The sequence below is a fragment of the Pezoporus flaviventris genome, unplaced genomic scaffold (assembly GCF_033815535.1).
Source record: "Pezoporus flaviventris isolate CSIRO_AGI_PZ_B2104156 unplaced genomic scaffold, CSIRO_AGI_Pfla_v1 ptg000083l, whole genome shotgun sequence".
NCBI lineage: Eukaryota > Metazoa > Chordata > Aves > Psittaciformes > Psittacidae > Pezoporus > Pezoporus flaviventris.
In genome coordinates this window covers 1,378,000-1,384,541 of record NW_026892631.1, presented here as the reverse complement: position 1 = coordinate 1,384,541, position 6,542 = coordinate 1,378,000, and positions in this window count along the sequence as shown.

Genomic DNA, 6,542 nt, shown 5'->3' with positions numbered 1-6,542 from the left:
TGCTTTTTACTTGGGAGAAGATTGACTGCCACCTTGCTGTAACCTGCTTTCAGGTAGTTGTAGAGAGCAATACAGTCGTCCTTGTTTATTCTGTGGGATTTAGTCTGGAGAAGAGACTAAACCACCGCAGCTCCCTCAGCTGCTTCTCATCAGACTTGTGCTCCAGAGAAGGCTTGTGACTGTATCAGCTAAAATGTGGAGGTACTCCAGCAAAAGCTGAAACTCAGCCAAGCTCAGGCTAGTTATTCTGTTCTACTTTGGGGAGCCACTGTGAACATGCGGTGATAAAAACACATTGGTGGTGTATTTGCTGCAGTTTGAGTGGTGGGAAGAATTTGAAGTCTCACATTCATAGTGCTGATGTCCCCAAGAATACTTGGACAAGCTTTCAAACATAACTTCAGGGTACAAAAGAGGGAAGGTTTTCAACATGGGGAGGAATGAAAAAGTGAAATTATTTTTTGTTGGATTTTCACTCAGATTATAAAAAAAAAAAAGTGAACAGAACATTTACTACATCCTGATAAAGATTTACTACTGATGTCACATACTGCTTTGAATATGTGTCTTCCCTACACTAGAGACGTTCTCTGAGGTTACTCTCAATCTTTAAGGTTAGGCTGAAAAGTTAATATCTGCGAAACAGATGAGCTCAGGCCTCCCTGAACACTAAAAGGCACATGGGCTCCTGATAGGTGGGTAGGTCATGGACCTGCTGTAAACAATTCTGCTTTGCTTCTGTGTGTCCAAGAGGACATGTTCCACCACAGGATGGGCTGGGATGTTAACTTCCACATGACAATTACTCTGTCCACCTAAATTACACTGATGTGATCCTTAGCATGAGTAAAGTCCCAGAACAATGACTATGCTTTACATTCTTTTACAGATTTTTTATATTAAGAGTTTAGGATGCTAGAAATTTCTGCAAAGTCCTGTTCAATTGATGAACTGAAATCCCTTTCTGTTAATGGTAGTTGGTTTTAGCACTGGGTGTTCAGAAGAGAAAACTATCCTCCATGTATAGGGGAAAAAAAAAAAGAACAAAAGAAAAAAAAAGAAAAATCATAGAATTATAGAATAGTTAGGGTTGGAAAGGACCTTATGATCATCAAAAAAAAAAAGGAAAAAAAAATCCTAGGTTAGAGAATTTCTCATCTGTGTAACACGTTTCTGTCACTTCACAGCTATTAAGTGGACACACAGATTTTAAGGCCAGACTCTACCAGTCATCTAGTTACTCACTTTGATGCATCTGCAAGAACTACATCTTGAAAAAAACATCACCTAGAACACCAAAATTGTAAAAGAAGCAAATTTTCTTACACAACTTCTTACCTAAAAGCACTCAAATAAAACCTTAGTTATCAATAACTGCTGTTACTATATAATTAAATGTGCTGTAGACAGAAGCTCCAGGATTCCTTGGAGCCCCAAAGGTGCAGTACAAAGAACCTTGGACATTGAAATGCATGTCTATGGATATGAGTACTGCTAGTAATGTATCTGAGAAGATTTGCCCAAAATACTTCCTGGCTTAGGTCATAATCATTAAGCATGATCATATGGATGAAACACCTGACCCCTCTGTACCTTCTTTGACACCTTAGAAAGCCTGTATGCATAAACATGTATTAAAAGAAGGAATGGTGGCTCATGTTGTAAATGAGGCACAAGGCAATGCTGTACATAGGTATTAATGATCTCAGATTGGTGGTTTGAGTTTAAGTGACTTTGTTGGTTTTTATTCTCAATTATCATATGGTGGTACGTCAGGGAAAAAAAAACCAAACCAGTTCCCCCCCCAAAAAAAAAAGTAAAAACAACAAATGAAAGAAAAATAAAAACTAAAAAAGAAAAAGTAAAAAACCACCAAAAAAAAACCAAAAACCAAAACCAAACCTACAGGAGAAGAATGTTCCATGTGAGGTATTTGTCCCTATTTTGCAGGTTTTAAAATCATTATAATGCTACTTTTTACACCTGTATTTTTGTAACTAAAAACTTAATTTGTTGTTGTTACCCTGCAGTCAGTGACCTGTGTCTTTGTACTTCTGACACTCCTTTTTTTTTTGCTATCCTAAGGATAGCAAATTCCTTTTGCTACCTCAGTATCAGGTATAAAAATTAGAAGTTGCAGAAAGGTCAGAAAAGAGCCACAAATACTATCATATGGCTTTCCTGGTTTCACAAGGAAAGGAGCTATTAGGAAAGACTTTCAGTATAATTCATTGTCACAAGCAAAGAGAAAAACGTGGGACTCTGCTATGATCTGCAGAGTAAGAAGGAAACCATAAACATCCCCATGATGTTAATGGAGAAGCCTAAGCTTTACAGGAGACATAATTCCTAGTGTTTTACACTGTAAGGCTCAACTCCTAAGGTGTCTGCCAATAATAAGCACTAACCATTTGGTCAAGTCTGCTATGTGATGATACCATGATGCATCACCATTTGCTTGGCATCATTCGTCTCTGAATCACATTGCATTGGAAGAGATGTTGCTAGAAGGACTGCATAGACAAAAAAGTTCTTCCAGCATAGTAGTTACAGTCCTTGTTACCTAGTACACACACCTTATTGAATATGTCTTACTCTTGATAGCATATTTGTCTCAGAAGTATGTCAAAATCTTCAGCTTAAGTCCTGTAATGGGTTCCAATAGATGACAGTTCTGAACCTTCTTCCCTCAGACTGAATTAACAGGTTACATCTCTGATAACATACTTCTGCCCACAAGCATTATCCCAAAGCATTTGTCAGCAAATTTTTTTTTTGCCAAACCTCATTTCAAATGACTGTCATTGCCTCTCATCAATCTGTTCTGAATGTTTTTCTGTATTGAAATTATACTCTGAGGAGCGCTGGAGACAGAGCCACCCTGCAAAATCTTTCCAGTGTAGGCAAAGCAGCAGTTACCTCTCACTTTATCATTGTCAGCAGTGTCTGAAGAGCAGCAGAGGCACAAGCTGGCTTTCTGCCTGTACAGGTCTGTAGTAAAACCATGGCTAATGACACAGTGCATGAAACTTTGATCTGTGGATACAGCAGAGCCGACGTCTGAAAACCAAGCTGTGAAAAGGGTGGCACAGGAATTTGCAATCCTTTTGTTAAGTTTTTAAATGTGTTAATTCTTTATTTTTATTTTTTTTTAAATATCTACAATACTGGAACACAGCTCAGTTGAAGTGGGTTACTCATTACAAAAATAGCAGAAGCAAAATGAAGACAAAACTTTTCTTTGGTTTCTCCTTGGAGTGGTACAGCTTCTCTGTCCTGGTCTGTTCTAGAGTTACAGTTCCAATAAAGGCTGAAACCCAAGCCAGTATATAATCAAGCCAGTATATAATCTCACATCAATATGAGAAAATGAAAGAGAGATAAAAGGGCTTAGTGTACCCGGTAGCTAAATCTTAAATTCCTCTCTGTTTCTTCTTCACTAATTCCATTCATTCGTTCAGGCTCAGTAACCATTCTTAGTGCTATGTTTCATAGGAGTGAATTATGGTAGTGATTACTTGACATAATAGCATTCAAAACATGAATCAGTAACTGGAATTTTAGGAATTCATGGCAGATTTTCTCCATTTTGTCACTGTCTGAATTGCAATGTCTCCACTGCAATAGCTGCATTGCAATAGCTGAATTTATCTGAGTCTTTTTTTCCTCTTTTGCTCAGTTTCAATGAGCAAATGAGAAAAAGAGCTTAAGCCCAAATATGTGGTTTCATGTCCTGAGTAGATTTTAAATGTGTAAGGACTTGTGAAGTAGGGCACATGGGAGAACAGAACAGTCAATGAATATTTTATCCAAATCTTTCAGGCTTTAAAGATTTCGTTGTTTTGTTTTTTTTTTATTTACATTATTGTCATATTCATCGTATCTGATAATTTTATGGAATTCTCTAAAGTGGTTAGAGAAGAAAAAAAACTTGCAAAGATGAAAAAGCAGAAAAGCTTAGCAAGTTGCCTCCTGCTCTCTGAAAAGTACAGAGGAGACTGTGGCTTGAGCCTGCCTGAAACAGAAAATAATCCAAATGTGCAATACCCATATCTTAATAAAAGCTTCCAATTGTGACAAAAGTACCAGAATAGTGACTAATAAGCAGGGGCAGTTCCTCTAAATTGTGACAATGGAAACTTCTCACCAGTTATAAAGCAACAAACTGCAGAGAAAGATAATTCTTTAAGATGATTAATTAGAAGATGGGTCCTTTACTCCTATAAAAATAGTCTCAGGAAGTTTATATATGCTTTTGTTTAAAAGTTTTATCTGTTACCCACATCTTTTAGAATTATGTCAAATTATTACATCAAATTGTAAAATCTTTCTGAATCTGCTTATTTTTAACAGTCTTCACAAAATCAGGTGAAACCTCACTGCAGTGATTTCACATCAGCCATAAAAGTAATTATAAAATGGAGATGCAGAAGCACTAGTCAAAAACAGTGTTGTAGCTACAAAGCAAAAACTTCGTTGGGATAATTGATGAGGATATGATAATACTCTTGTACAATGGTGTAAGAGCTACAGAAAGATTTCACTCTAATCTAGCTTAAAAATTTCATTATGGATTTTATTTCACTGCAAAACAGGGAAATTCTGGGGCTTAGCTAGAGTTGACCTTTGCTTTCAAAGTTGTTTGCACAAGAACAGCAACTGCGTCTATTTTTACACTTCGTTTAATGCCAGATCTTGATACACCTACCTTTAATAGCACCTGGTTGCACTACTCAGGAAAAAAATAGCAACCCACCAAATCTGACTTCAAAAAGCTTCTAAATCTCTATTCAGAAAGACTTGCTCACACATGTGAACTCTCAGCGCACAAACTCTCTCCATTAGTACTCATGATCTTGAACCATGTGCTCCCTAAGCATGGGTGTAATTACCTTGATGAAGCCTGAATACATAAAGTTTTATGCACCTGAGCTGTAACTGGGATGTGCTACTTGCACCTGAGTGCTGATGAAAAGCCATGATTCTCATATCAGCAAATCTGCTGTAAAATGATTTTTTTTTTCTCCTGACAGCTGAAGAGCAATGGGAATTGTTTTACAACTGATCTGTCATACTCTCAGATTTTCAGTTAATGCTGTGTTTTTAAGAGCGTGAACTTTGCTAGTTCACTTTACCACTAGCAATGTGTTTAAAGAGCACTGTTGCGGTTTAAGCCCCTTGTCACTAGGGTTGATGTAGCTGCTGTATTTGGAGTTGGAGTAGCTGTCGTTGTCTGTTGCTTTGCCATCAGATCCAGACACATCTTTTTCCCTTTGAAGGTACTGGATAGTGTTGAACAGGGCTCTGTAAGGATAGGCCAAGCCCCAGCACGTTGCCATGATTTGTCCCTCTCTGGTATGACCAGGATGACAACACACCTCATTTAAATGTTTTACTAATTTTTCTGGATTTTGCACTTGTTCAGTGGTGAAGTTCCAAAGCACTGGTGGAACTACCAGTACACTTGGAACTGACTGCCCCAGGGGTTGAGACACAGCCCTACCATCGGGCATGGTAGGGCTGCCATGTTACAGACTGCACTGGAACAGGGGCAAGCTCCAGAACACTTGCAATGCATTGATGACATTATTGTATAAGGGTGATACAGCAGGGGAAGTTTCTGAGAAAGGGAGGAAAATAATCCAAACCCTGCTGAAAGCCGGTTTTGCCATAAAACAGAGTAAGGTCAAGGGACCTGCACAGGAGATTCAATTTTTGGGAATAAAATGGCAAGATGGACATTGCCAGATCCCCACAGATGTGATCAACAAGATAACAGCAATGTCTCCACCAACTAATAAGAAAGAAACACAAGCTTTCTTGGGTGCTGTGGGGTTCTGGAGAATGCACATCCCAAATTACAGTTCGATTGTAAGCCCTCTCTATCATGTGACCTGCAAGAAGAATGATTTTATATGGGGCCCTGAGCAGCAACAAGCCTTTGAACAAATTAAACGAGAGACAGTTCATGCAACAGCCCTTGGACCAGTCCGGACCAGGCCAGATGTAAAAAATGTACTGTACACTGCAGCTGGGGAAAACGGTCCTACCTGGAGCCTCTGGCAGAAAGCTCCAGGGGAGACTTGAGGTCGACCTGTCAGCTTTTGGAGTCGGGGATACAGAGGATCTGAGGCCAGCTGTACCCCAACTGAAAAATAGATACTGGCAGCCTATGAAGGGGTTTGAGCCGCTTCGGAAGTGATTGGCACTGAAGCACAGCTCCTCCTGGCTCCCCGGCTGCCTGTGCTGGGCTGGATGTTCAAAGACAGGGTCTCCTCTGCACATCATGGAACTGATGTTACATGGAGTAATTGGGCTGCACTAATTACACAGCGAGCTCAAATCAGAAATCCCAGTCATCCAGGAATTCTAGAAGTCATCATGGACTGGCCAGATGGCAAAGATTTCGGAATGTCACCAGAGGAGGAGGTGATGCGCGCTGAAGAGGCCCCACCATATAATAAACTGTCAGAAAGTGAGAAGCAGTATGCCTTGTTTACTGATGGGTCCTGCCGTATTGTGGGAAGGCATCGGAGGTGGAA